Below are 14,455 nucleotides of genomic sequence, written 5' to 3'. Positions count from 1 at the left end.
TTGTTGTATAAGTGTTGCGAAAATGTTATGAATTTACCATTTATTTCTTACCAATTTAATTTGGTTGGGTTTTACATTTATTGGACTAATTTGAAAATTTAACATGCCAATTTTAAATTTTGAGAGAATCAATTCTAAAATTTCCGCGGGGGGGGTGGTGGCGGGGGGCGGTGAATAAATTTACAAGTAATTTAAATTTTTATGACTAGCTGTAATAGAGAATTCAAAAAGCTAATGGGGGCAATGGCCCCCCTTGGCCCAACAGGGCTCCACCATGCATGCTTTTAATACAATTTTTCCCCAAGGATATCATGTGGTATGGGTAGGGCGGTAAATAAGCTCAGCTTTTGCTGAGTAGTGTGTGTTTGAGTTTGGCTTGTCAATAAAAAACAAATGCTTAAGCTTGGTTTGAGCTTAAGACAAACCTAAAAACAATGTTTGAACTCGAGCTTGTAAGAATACCAAAAAGTTTGAGCTCAGCTTGGCATGGCTTGATTAATTAGTTAAACCAAGCTCAAACTCGAGCTCAAGTCAAGCTTTTATCTTGGGATCCAAAAAAAATTGCATCATTAAATGCTTATATCACCAAAAATCAAGTAACAAATATATATATATACACACACATATAATATACTCATTTTATAATGCTTCTAACACCAGTGATTAGAATTTGTTTAAATTACAACTTTACATAATTAAATCCATCCATCATCATTTATTGTCTATAGCTTGAGTAATTGTTCAAAATACAATTTTTACATCCACATTTGTTATTCGTACAACTATAATCTTCACAAATCTAAATAAATTAACATTACAAAACATATATATATATATATATGAATAATCAAGCTATAAATTAACATTTCAAAACATATGTCTAATGTCATAATAATAAGTTTATTTAGTAAACATATATCAAGATATAAACGAGCTTAACCTCTGTTTTGTACCGAGCCCTATTGTTCACAAGCTTGTTTACAAACAATTTTTTTTTTGCTTAAGCTTAGCTTGTTTATTAAACAAGCCTAAAACTAAGGCTCAAGTTTAGCTTATTTGTAAACAAATGAACATGAACAAGCTTTTTATTGAGCCGAGCCCGAGTTGTTTATGAACGGCTTGATTTGTTTATAGCCCTAGGTATAGGAGGGATTGAAATTTGTTATGTTATGTCCCATACGACCATACTTCTTTGTTTATTCTTTGAACCACATATATATTTTAGATCATATATTATAAATGAAAAAAAAAAAAAATTGTGTACACATATACTACTTAAAAAGACTAGCTTATTTAAAAATGGTATACACATATAACCTTCTCCTCTCTCTCCGTGTGTGTGTTAATACTTAGTATTTTCTCCAAAAAAAAAAAAAAAAAAAGATTACCTAGCTCCATACATCTAAGAAAATGTTAGGACTTTCCCAGCAATTCTAGGTCAATAAAAACCATCTTCTCAAAAAAGAAAATGTCAATAAAAACCGGATCTGATGAAAAATAAAAAACAGTATTACCAAAAAAGAATTAATTAAAAATAAAAATAAGAAAACCAGGTCAATAAAAACCGGCCCAGATGACGAATAAAAAAAAAAGTATTACCAAAAAGGAATTATTTAAAATTAGAAAACCGAGTCAATAAAAACCGGCCCTGATGACAAATAAAAAACAGTATTATCAAAGAAGAATTAAAAAAAAAAACCATCATTATGGATAAAATTTTATAAGAAAAGAGGGCCACACAAACCCCTTTTTCTTATAAAATTATAGTTTTGCCCTTGTTAACAATATCTTTAATTCACTTGAAAGTAATGCTACATGAAATAACAAAACTTTTTTACAATATTTTTACAAATTATTAAAGTAGCTAATTTTTATTAGTTTACATCTAGATAAAAACAATCAAAAAAATAAGTTTACCGATTCAAACTTTCTTCTATTTATTTTTATTTTTATTTTTTATTTTTGGAGGCCACACAATACAATATTATTGGGTACCCCTCATCATATCTTAGACAGTTACATTTTATACGTGAAGCTTAAAAATAAAACTAAAAAGAGGTTTTGGTCCAAGCTCTTTAAAAAAAAATTAATTAGAAAGCCCAAATATCCAAGCACATTTGAAAGCCAGAGAAAGCCCAAAAATCCAACTAACCAAGCAGGTCGGGCTTTGGCCCAATGGACCTACCATATGTGTGTGTGTTATTTTTGTTGATTGGGATTATGTGCTTGATTTTGTTGTACCTCATGGGTCCTCCTTTGCCTTTGATGTTCTTGATATCTTGTTGCTTTATTAAAGGACCTTAGTGTTTTGTAGTTCTTTTGTGAAACGCAATAAGGGTTGGATCTTGTTCTACCATAGCCATAACGGGAAATCCATCCATAAAAGAGAAAACCTCTTTGAAAAATATTATTGATATTCTGAAGTGTCTTAATTGAATTTTCGTTTTATATATTACATGCCTATTTAAGCTCTTAAAAAAAAAAAAAAAAAAAAAAAAAAAAAAAAAAAAAAAACTTATTTTGCAAGTCAAAACTAATCCTTGATACCCTATCATTATAGGACTCTAGTTTGACTAGAAAACCCTTAAAATACCAAAAATCAAGGAAATAAAACCTTTAAAGCTAAATAATGAAAATTACATCAAAAATAAAAATTAATAAACAATAAAAATTAAACCCATATCTAGTCCTATATAGACCGCCTTTATTTGAATGAAACTCAGTCTTGGGTTTTCATTTGAGAATTGAAATCTTGCTCTCAAAATTTATAAAAAAAAAAAAAAAATACTTAAAATACTTGATCATCTTCAAAACCTGGTTGAAATGATTAATTTCCCATTACTTACATAATTTTAAATTTCTTCTTTACACCCTTCAATTGGTTTGTAATATTAACCAATAAAGGATTAAAGAAAACACTTTTTTTTTCTCAACCAGCCATAAAAACATAACTATCATTCTTACAGTCTATTGTTCACGTTGCTGAAACATAGCTATCATTCTTGCACTCTATCGCTCACGTTGCTGCCGGAGCTGCTATCTTTTTGTTGATTTTAATTCCATCAATTCAGTTACTTCTGAAAAGTAGATGCTAGTATATTTGTTTGCTAGTCTTCGAATTCCGATCCACGCCACTTTGTGTATTTCAATAATTCATTATTGGTATTTTTGTTTGTCTATTTGTCAGCTACTTTTCTAACAATACTATCAAAAAAAAAAAAAAATCATATTGCTAATTATGTTCGTCTATTTGTCTTTAGCATATTTCTATCATTTAACATGCTACATATTGATCTGTCATTCAATATGATCACTTCATTAGAGTTTACCTACGGATAGGAATTAGGATGCTCATTTATATCGTGCAAGTTATGGGAAGACACATGCATGCTTTTTTCTGATGATGGTTAGACGCACGTGTTAGTAGGATTTGCATCCTATCTCACGTTAGTAATAGATGAACTAACAGAATCTGTATTGTGAAGTATCCAAATTTTATAATGCATAAAATATGTGCCTATAATTTATAACTATTGACTAATAGTGTAATTAGATGGATTTGAATGAGGAGGTAGCTAAGTCCATAATTCCTTCGGATTTTTGTGGCAACTAGCCTTGGTTTATGCTACACATCGCTATTTGTGCTACATTATTCATTGAAGACAACAACTGAAAAGACATGTTCACTGTATTCCTACGCAATCAACCACATAAAGACAGAGTCTGTCAGAGAAATAATACATCGACTTCAAACTAGTGAAAAATGCTATGATGTAGAATGCATGAGTCCACAAGCTTTTCAAGGTTTGTGTAATATTCTGCGAAAATTTGGTGATCTTCAAGACACACAACGTACCACAGCTAAAAAGCAAGATGCCAAATTTCTTCACATTCTATTTTCATTGTTTTGAGGAGATCATTAATTGCCATTTTCATAAAGTTTTAAGATCAATAATTATGTTAAAAGATCAATTCTTTCAACAACTTGATAGAATCCAAGTGCCATCTGAAATGCTAGAAAGTAGTTGGTTCAACCCAAATTTTAAGATAAACATATCATGCATATAATTTCTTTTTGATAGTTGTTGGTATAATATTTTTCAGGTAAAATTTTTTGAGATATAATGTTAATCTCGGGATTATATTGGGTATATTGGGGCACTTGATGGAACACATGTTTGTGTCAAAGTGTTTAGCAAGGATGCACTAAGATATTAGAGTAGGAAGGATTACCCAACACAATGTGTTGGCTACATACTTGTTTGATTTGAAATTTATGTACGTATTACCAGGTTGGGAGGAACTGCTTCAAATTCGAGAATAATAAAGAATGCTTTAACTCGGAACAATAACTTGAAAATCCCACAAGGTAAATTTAATTCAAATACATATTAGGATGTATTTTATATAATTTAAAATTAGGTAAAATACTATTTTTGTCCCTAAACTTTAACAAAAGTTTGTTTTTCGTTCTTAAACTTTAAAAACTTCTTCATCCCTAAACTTTGTAAAGAGTTTTTTCAATAGTTTAGAGACAAAAATAGGGATAAAAAGAGAACTTTTTTCAATAGTTTAGGGATAAAGATGAACTTTTCAATAGTTTAGGGATGAAAAATGAACTTTTTAAAGTTTAGGAATGGAAAAAAAAAAAAAAAAGTTCATCTTTTATCCCTAATTTTATAGTATATAATTAATAATTATTATTGTTTATTAGGTGAATTTTATCTTGTTGATGCGAGATATATGAATAGAATCATGGTTTTGAAACCTGGACCGAACTGTATAGTCCGACCTGGTTAACCAGGAGCCACTCATTAGGACAGTCCTTTTAATCTCAAAACCTGCCTTACACAAAAAAATATAGTGAACCGTGCAAACCACAGTCAAATCGCTCGGGTTTGAGAACTATAACTGGGTCTCATAATTCAGGCCAAAGCTTTAAAAAAATTGACTTCATCAATTCATCTCCGATAAAATTAAGTTTCTTCGCCACTATATGCGATTTTCTCTATCTTTTAATTAATCTCTCCTTCTCAACTCCAAATTTGAAATTGCAGTCCCTAAACACATTAAATCAGTAAATACCCATAAAATGAAATGAAAAACATGAACCTTTTCTTCTTATTCCTCGACTTTGTTTTCCCTCTTACTTCTCTTTTGCATTTTCCTTGTATCTCTTTGACAAATATTCAGTCTCCACCTAATGTGAAAAGTTGGACATATGGCTCTATGTCTCCACCTTTCATTTGGTTTGTTATTTTTTAATTTTTTAATTTTTTTTTTCTGGTTTGATTGCTTCAATTATTGGTAGTCAACTATTGGCATGTGTAAAGTTGTGATTTCTAACTATGTTGTGTTGGCTTTAATTTCGCGCCAAATTTGATTGTAATTTCTTCTATCATTTTCCCTGTATGTATGTGGGATTAATTGTAAGGGATGAGTGTGAGAGATCGGTGAGGATTTAAGCTTCAAAGAATGTACAAGTGGATTTCGTGACTGGCTTGCAATTGTCTCACGAGAAGCTTATCCGTGAAAAGAGCCACATGTAGAGCACATGACTGGAAGATAAAGAGTTGCGCCAAACTGTACTTTTTGTGAGTGTCTCGCAGGTAAGGCTAACCCGTAAAAGATCCGCGAAACATTTTGTTTGACAAAAAGTTATGTTTTGCTTTACCATGTCTTTACACACACTATATATAACCTCATTACCTACAAATTGTAAGGAGTGTTTTTTAGAGAGAAAACCCTAGCTAGAAAATACACTTGAGAGTTAAAGATTGTCATACCCACAATCATCTACACATTTTCTTGTGGTTTTCCTCAACTCCTACCTCTCCATCTCTATATCCTTGAGAGGTTGCTAGCCCAAACACTTCCCACACTCATTCTGAGTGTAAAGTGAGAATTTGGTGCTACTAGGAAGCATTAGAAGGAGCCATTTATTGGCAGATGCAATTGAGTTGAATTGTGAGATCTAGAAAGCTAGAGAAGACAAGACTCCGAGAAGTCAGTTGGTAGCAGGAGCTTGGAGGATTCAAGTACACGGGGTAAACTAGGCTTGGAGGGTCCTTTTTTATTCGTGTACTCCAACTTTATTCTCTAGTGAATCAATTTCGACTTGAAGGGTCGCGGAGAGATTTTTTGCCAAATTCTTCGGTTTCTTCTTTGATAAAACATCTCGATGTTATTTTGTGTTTACATATCTCTTCCCTACTCTTTAAGCTTTCATTTTATTCTTGATGATGGATGAATATGGCTTAGGGTAGTGTTATCGGTTCATTGCGCTTATATATTCTTGTTCCGCACTTAGTCTAAGTTGGAGTAAAAGCAATCTAGCCATAATTTTTAATTGGGGGTCTGAACAAGCTCTTGTGTTTTAGCACAAATCTGAGCTTTCAGCATAAATCCGAGCTTTCAGCATGTGATTCGTTCCTTTCTTATGCAGCATACGTCAAACCCACCAATTCCCACCAATTTGTATATTAAATTTATTTATTACTTTTGTACTATCATTGTAATTTTTGATTTAAAAAATGAATAAAATATTGTATAAAAAGTGTACACTATTATAAACATTTGTATAAAAGTGTCTAATGTTATACGCATTTATTTAATTAGTATACAATATAAATCTTACCTTGATATTATAATGTAAATAAATAATTTTTCTTCTTATTATTATTGTTTTTTTTTTTTTTTTAACAATTGATAATATTGTGTTAATTTTTGAAACACTATAATGAAAGTTGTGATATGAAAAATACATTTGAAATATGGTATTTATATTTATTTGGTCTATTTTAGTCAAAATTTAAATAATTATTAAATTAATTATGACATCATCATAGTTCGACCTCGTCCGATCTCAAAAACCTTGAATCTCTTCCTTTTATGGTTTGATGAACAGTCCGGGTTTTAAAACCATGAATAGAAGTCGTTTGATTGCACCTTATAGGAGAGTGTGCTATCATTACAATGCTAAAGAATTGTTTAATTTGCAAGATATGTCACTGCACAATGCTGTTGAAAGGGCATTTGGTGTATTGAAAAAGAGATTTCCTATTATAGCAAGTACTACGGAGCCTACTTATTTGGAGGATACACAAACTGAAATTGTTTTAGTGTGTTGTATCCTTCATAGTTATTTAATGGGTGTCAATCCTAATGAAAGCCTTATTGTTGAAGTTGATGAACAGGTTTTACAATCTCATCTTAAACGTGTGGCCCCTACTCCAAGAGAAGATGATGAGGATGCTAGCAAGGGGATATTATAAGAGATTCTATAGCATTGTTTTATATATTTGTTTATTTCTCCTATTAATTAAAGCATGGGAAATATATCAAAGAAAAATGGTGGAGATTCAAGCAAATAAGTACAATGGACTAGTATTATGGATGATGCTTTTGTGGAAAAAAAAAAAAAAAAAAAAAAATTTACAACAAGTGAACATAGGTGGAAGACTTAATGGAACTTTTACCTCTAAGGCATATAATGACATAGTGAAAGAGTTAGTTGACAAATTTCACATGGAGATTAACAAGGATAAGGTGAAAACTCTGCAAAAGACACTGGAGAAAAAAATTCACAAATTTCATGACATATTTAAAGAAGGATTGAGTGGTTTTAGATAGAATGATTCTTTACATATATGGACAACTGAACCAGAAGTTTAAGATGTATTCATAGTGGTAAATTACTATTCAATCACTTGAGTTTTATTTTGTATTACATAAATATATATTTGTTGTATTACCATTTTTCTTGGTTTGTACCAATAAACCTACCACCAAGAAGTGAATGACAACTACTATGCCCAACGACCCTAAGATGGCACAACTTTAGACTGAAGATAACGCAAAATCAATTTTTTTTTAGAGAACTTTGAAGTCGAAGAAGGTGATCAAGCAAGGTCTCCAAAAATTAATGTTATACGTATTCAAGTGTCACCAAGTGATGCAAAGTCTTCTAAAAACAAAAAAAAGAAGAGTGGTAGAAGATGATGAAATTGGGAATGTAATTTCTCAATCATTTGATAATGTACCCATGTCAATTGATAGAGTGATTGAGGTTATGGCAAAGTGCTTCTCAAAGTCATATGAAGCAGAATTTCATATAGCTTTGGGGTTACTAGACTTGGATCCAATTTTGAAGACTAAAGCCTACATATTTGTTGTTACCATATTTTGTCCACCCTCGATTTGCATGCTAAACACCGAAAAATTCAAAAATCTCATTTTTTTTTCTCCATGGGGCCACGAGAACATCCAAAACAACATTGCGTAATCCGTTCAGGCACTAAAGAACCCAAAGTGCCTTTTTCGACTAAAATGTCCAAAATGCCCCTGGTCCACCCTAGGTTTGTTCGAAGGACAAACGAGGTCAAAACCCTCACAAAACAACATTTTTCATAGTTTTACATCAAACCCGAGCTTCTCAGATATTTTTAACAAAAAACCCTAATTTCCATTGCGAAGATTATCAGATTTTCATTCCAACGACTATTCATAGGTCGATATCGAAGTTAGAATGGTTGGGATACCACGCAAACTGAGATGACGCATCGATCGATGCACCACTAACTTCCGAGAGCCATAACTTTTGATCCAACTGTTTGATTTCTAAGATCCATACCTTTCAGAAACAAGAAGTCAGGATCTTTCCAAGGGTGTCAATATCAGCCCTATCTTAGGCCTTTTGAGGCCGGCGGTCCTTGAAGGGTTGCCGCCTTAAAACGTGTGTTGGGGCTATAAATAGCCCCACGCACCCTTCAGACAAAAGAGGAAGACATTTTTTTTTTTTTTTTAATTTTTTGCTCTCTACCTGGTTTCTCTACATGTCGGCGGTCCTTGAAGGGTTGCCGCCTTAAAACGTGTGTTGGGGCTATAAATAGCCCCACGCACCCTTCAGACAAAAGAGGAAGACTTTTTTTTTTATTTTTAATTTTTTGCTCTCTACCTGGTTTCTCTACATGTTTTTCTCTCTTCCAAACACCAAAAAAGACACAAAACACCCAAAAAACACATTAAAGGCTCTTGATTCTTCTCTCTTCACCAACAACACAAAGGTATTGTTCTTATACCCAATCTTCCTTTCCTTGATTCTACACATTGGATTTGGGGTTTAGGTTAGCTACACCCCTAAACCCTAAATCCAAAGTGTAGAATCAAGGAAATGAAGATTGGGTATAAGAACAATACCTTGTGTTGTTGGTGAAGAGAGAAAAAGCTACATCCACACCCCTAACCTTTTAAATCTTTTCCTAGTATTTATCTTGCTCTTTTTGCTTGAATAACATGATTTATTGCTTTCTTTAGCTTTTTTTTTTTTTTTTGCTTTATTTGTGTTTCTAGCTTAAATCTCTTTGTTGTTATGTCTTATGCCATGTTTCGTGCTTAGATCTATGTTCCCACATGTTCATATGTTTAGATCTACATGCTTAGGGTTTTATGCCATGTTTTTTTTTATGTTTTGTGCCTCTTTTTATTTTATGTTGATGTTAGGGTTACATGCTCACATGCTTGTATGATGTTGTTAGGCTATGCCTTGTTTGGATCTATGTGTCTGTGTTTATTTCCATGCTATATGGTTAGATCCGAGTCTTCACATGCTTATATGCTTGGATTCATGTCCTTACATGTCTATGTGCTAAATTTATATATGTTTACATGCATGTTTCTATGTCTATATGTCTAGATCTATGTTTTCATATGTCTATGTGCTTGGATCTATGTTCTCTACATGCCTTATGCTATATTCCATGTGCTTATGCGCTTTATGCCATGTTCGCATGCCTAGACCTAGGCTATGTTTGTCATGCCATGTGCTATTGTAGCCCTTTTATCACTTTATCTTTCTTTCTTGTGTTTTGGCCTAATGGTCGGGACCCGATCTAGACCCTATGGTCTTTGTCATCACCCATACACCTTGGCCCATATCAAAGGGTTTAAATCACCCCTATTTGCATGTCTATGCTTGCTCACTTCAATGCTTAATGCTTGTGTTAGCCTTTCTAGAACATGGCTTTGCCATGCTTGACACCCTTAGCAGGTTTGTGGTTATGTGGTTACGTCCAATGCCCATGAGGCCTTGTTTGGATGTGACCATTTGGAATGCATCGCCATGATACTGGTTGCCTTATGCATACCTTTCCCCTTTTTCGCTCCGTGCGATGATATGCTTACCATGCTTGTTTATGCCACCCATTAGCTCTATATGCATTTTCACACGCTTGCTTACATTTCCATGCATGAGTCTTGCTTGCTGGTGTGTCGTCCATGCTTCAACACAATAAAGCTATGGACATCCGATCCAAACCTACATTTGTTTCTCGCAGACACCACCTTTTGTTTGCTTTCTTGCTTGTTTGTCTTACCGCTTGTTTGCTTGCATCCTTGTTTCTATGCTTGCCATGCTCATCATGATTATCCGCTTTATGCCTTTTCATATGCTCTTTGCATATTTTCCTTCCATGGCTTGTCTGCTGGTTTCTTGTCTTTGCCTTTGCCTTTGCATGTACACATATGGAGTGAGTATGCTTGGAACTAAGGCACAGTCTCCTAAACACAGGCAAAAAGGGCATGGATGCAAGCATGTGGTTAAGCCAAGAGGCAGTGTTCTGTAGATTTAGGAGTTTATCCATTCCCTTTGGTTATGTACTCTTTTAAACCCCTTTCCTGCCTCCTCCCTTTCTCTCCTAGATGGTTTGTATTAGGTATATCATGTTGTGTACCATTCGTCCTCATCTCTAGAGTATGGCGACTCCTATTTACTTTCCTACATCTTTATTTTAGGCCATGCTCTAGGGATGTAGGCATTTACTTTCCTGCTCTGTGTGCTTGCATTGTGCATGATATATGTACATATATACCTACTCGCCCCTTTGGGTATGATTGTCATAGTCCATGTCACCTAAGGCAAAGCAATGTCTAATTTTCGCGCAAAAGTAAGGTGACTTGTCGCCAGATTTTCACTATAGAAATCTGGCACTTTGCTCGAACGCCTCGGGAAAGTACAGATTGGGACCACACCCATTCAAAAGCCAAACCTCAAAGCCCCCATGCATGCAAAGCCCCGTTAGCCAATGCCAAAATCATGTTTTTACTGCCAATTTTTGAAAATTAAGGTTTTATTAAAATAAAGGACTATCCTTAGACATACGTTTTAGTGTGCCTAACACTTTCTCCACATGTAACCACACTTCTAGACCTAAGAATCAAGATTTTTTGTCATCCAGATTAGATTAGGAAAAATGCCATTTTTCTTAATCTAGGATCGGTAATAAAATCAACTAGAAACAGGTGACCAATCATGCCTTAGAAAAACCTAATGATTGGTGGCAACTCCACTCACCTTTGGTAATCTCTTAAAATTTGGCCCAAATTCCTACCATAACGCCAAAGGTAGAAAAATACCCTCCCCCACCGAGAGAGAGAAAGCACCCGAAGCCCCGCGCGAACCACACCATCATATTGAGAGGGGCCTTCCAACGACGCCCCACGTGCACGAGAGCTGTTGCCACTGTGAGTGGTTGAACGAGGGCCCGCAACGATAGCGGCGGTGGTTTTTCCTCCCCGTTCTGATCGAGGCCGGGCATCGACAATATTTTTGATGGAAAATCCATTGTCTAAGGAGATTTTCTTTGGTTGCCCAGATAATAAGCACAAAGATGTCCTATTGACATTGATGTCTAGGTCTAAAAATTAAAAAGTGTGAAATTTCTTGACCAACTTTAGGTTTGCTTTAATTTCTTGGAATTTCTTGAATTGCTTTACGACATACTTAGAAATCTACGTTTGATTTTTAGTCAATGAATATTGATGGATTTAAGAAGACATGTCTACGGTTTGAACACAAAGACAATCCGTGTGCCCCACAATTGCACCACTCGAAAGCATTGTTCACATGGAGTCTAAACTAGAATCATTTTTATGTTCTATAAAATGAAGGATACAATAGTAATCGTATTATAAAATATTTTCATTCCATCCCCTCTAATGTTACTTTCAAATATGTTATTTACATTTCATTCTTTTTTTTTTTAAACAACTAAACAATATTACTTAATTCTATTACATTCATTTCCATTGCTTATAAATTCCATTCCATTCTTTTACTAATCATTATGTTCCGTTCCATTCCATTCCATTCCCTTAAGAACTCCCGAATGAAGGCTAAATCTCAAGCATAAAAAAGGGTTAAAATAATTTAAATTGATGCATTTAAAAAAAGTCCATACATACAATATTATATTAAAAAAAAAAAAAAAAAACTAGATGATTTCTAATTTTCTTTGTTTGTGTTAGGTAAAAACTTGACAACTATAGTTTCAAGCTTTCAGCATTTGTGAGACATCAGTGCAGCATGATTCGTGATAGAAATCACTTTTATTTTGCTTATTTCTTTGGATCATCATGTGCCTTCTTCTCTTTTTACTTTCAAAGTCAGAGAGGAATCAACACTTTGCTTCGCATCTTAATGTTACTAATAATGTCACTAAGTATAATGTTCTTGGCAAGTCCAGCATATTTGATACTATTTTTATTATTTTTTACATTATAATTAGTAGTTCTATATAAAATTAAATTTTGTTTTTACTACGAAATCTATTTACCATGAAGAATTATTTGGTTGTATTATCTATATGTTTGATCCAACTAGTTAAGACCATTTGTTATTACTTGAGCTGCTAAGCTACCATTTTCTTTGGAAAGAGTAACTAGCTCACATGACTTTTCATTGGAAAGTTTTTTTTTTTTTTTAATGTGAGAAGCTTAATATTAGAACCTTTTTAAATGTTTATTTTTAGTCTGATTATTGATCTAGTTGAAAGTTTGTGATTTTGTTGTGATAGTATTTATTATTGAATTATTTATTGGAGAATTGTTCTTGAACCAAATTTTCAAAATAATTATTATTTTTCTAATAAGACCTTGGAGGCTTATACCTTTATATGAGGGTGAGGGATCGAAGGCAAGGCTCCATAGGCATATCAATATATTCTAATTGTTTCCTGTAATTTGAAATGAAATTTTTACTTCTTCTTCTTCTTCTTCTTTTTAGGTGTTAGTGTTAGATATAGTATGGCTCAAGTGACCTAAACTAATTGCAAGCCTATGTACTTGTAGAACAAGCATATTAACCTTTGTTAGTTTATGGGTAGCCTAGGTTAAGTACAGTATTCTCTAGTATATAAACTCTATATTGGGTTAATTGTAACACAAGTGCTTAATCTATATCTATATAATAACTAATAACTGAAATATTTAACTTTTTGTTGACTACACCTCATTGCGCCACATGACTACATAAATTAATGCCACGTATACATTTAAAATTTCCAAATAGTTGTGACTTTTCATTTTTCAATAGGCACATTTTCGGTCAATAGACACATTTTTATTCAATAGAATGCTTTTCGATCAATAAACACTTTTTCATTCAATAGGCACATTTTCATTCAATAGGTACGTTTTCGGCCAATATGCACTTTTTCGGTCAATAGGCACCTGTTTGTATATCCAACACCAAAACATTGTGTCTTTTCATTTGGTGGAATAAAAGAAACGTTTTAGTGATATTTTCAAAATATTTTGTCTCTTGGGTTTGGTGGTAGTTACCGATTAACAAACAAATACCTCTCTCTCTCTCTCTCTCTCTCTCTCTCTCTCTCTCTCCTTATTATTATTTTTTTGGGGATAAATCTCTCTCCTTATTATTTAGTTTTAAGACCTGACTCCAAGTTTCTAAAAAAAACCTAAAGAAACACAAGGTGAATTAATCTTCAATTGCCTCCTTCCTTCTCTTTCACTCCAATCTCTATCTCCAATGAAGATCTAGAAAATCCAATTGCTTTGGTCTAGTGAAACTACCAAACTTATAATAACGCTTCTTTTTCTCTTTATCCTTTCTATGAATTTAAGTTTTTAATTTTAATTTTTTTTTTCTTAACACAAAGTCTCACTTTGTTAATTCTCACGTGCTTGTATGCATAAAGTACTCTATGATCAGATCTGCTATTATCTTCTTTTGCTACAACACAATTTTCTCCTTAAAACTTCTTTTTCTTCAAGATTTTTTTTGAGGGTGGCTCATGCTTCACAATTCACATATTCCACTTATGTATTGGACTCCTCCTCTCCTTCTTCGGTCAATGCATCAAGGTTAGGGTTTTTGATTTGTTCAATAAAAATTATAATTTTGTTGCTTTTTCTTATAAGTTTGTCAATTGTTTGTTTTGTTTATTTAATTGCTAGGCCTGAATCTTTTAATTAAATCTTTAATTCTTTTTTTACCTTTTAAAAGTTTTAATATTTTGAATTTTAACATTTAAAAGGTAACTCATATTTCTCTAATATTTCTATGTTGTGTAGACATTTTTTTTTTGTTGTTGTTGATTCCTCATTTTTTTTTTCTTTTTTTCCTTTCAGAAGGTTTAACATTTTTTTGTTCAATTTT

The sequence above is a fragment of the Quercus suber genome, unplaced genomic scaffold (assembly GCF_002906115.3).
Source record: "Quercus suber isolate HL8 unplaced genomic scaffold, Cork oak 2.0 scaffold_579, whole genome shotgun sequence".
Classification (NCBI taxonomy): Eukaryota; Viridiplantae; Streptophyta; class Magnoliopsida; order Fagales; family Fagaceae; genus Quercus; species Quercus suber.
Note: the sequence above shows the minus strand (reverse complement) of the source record.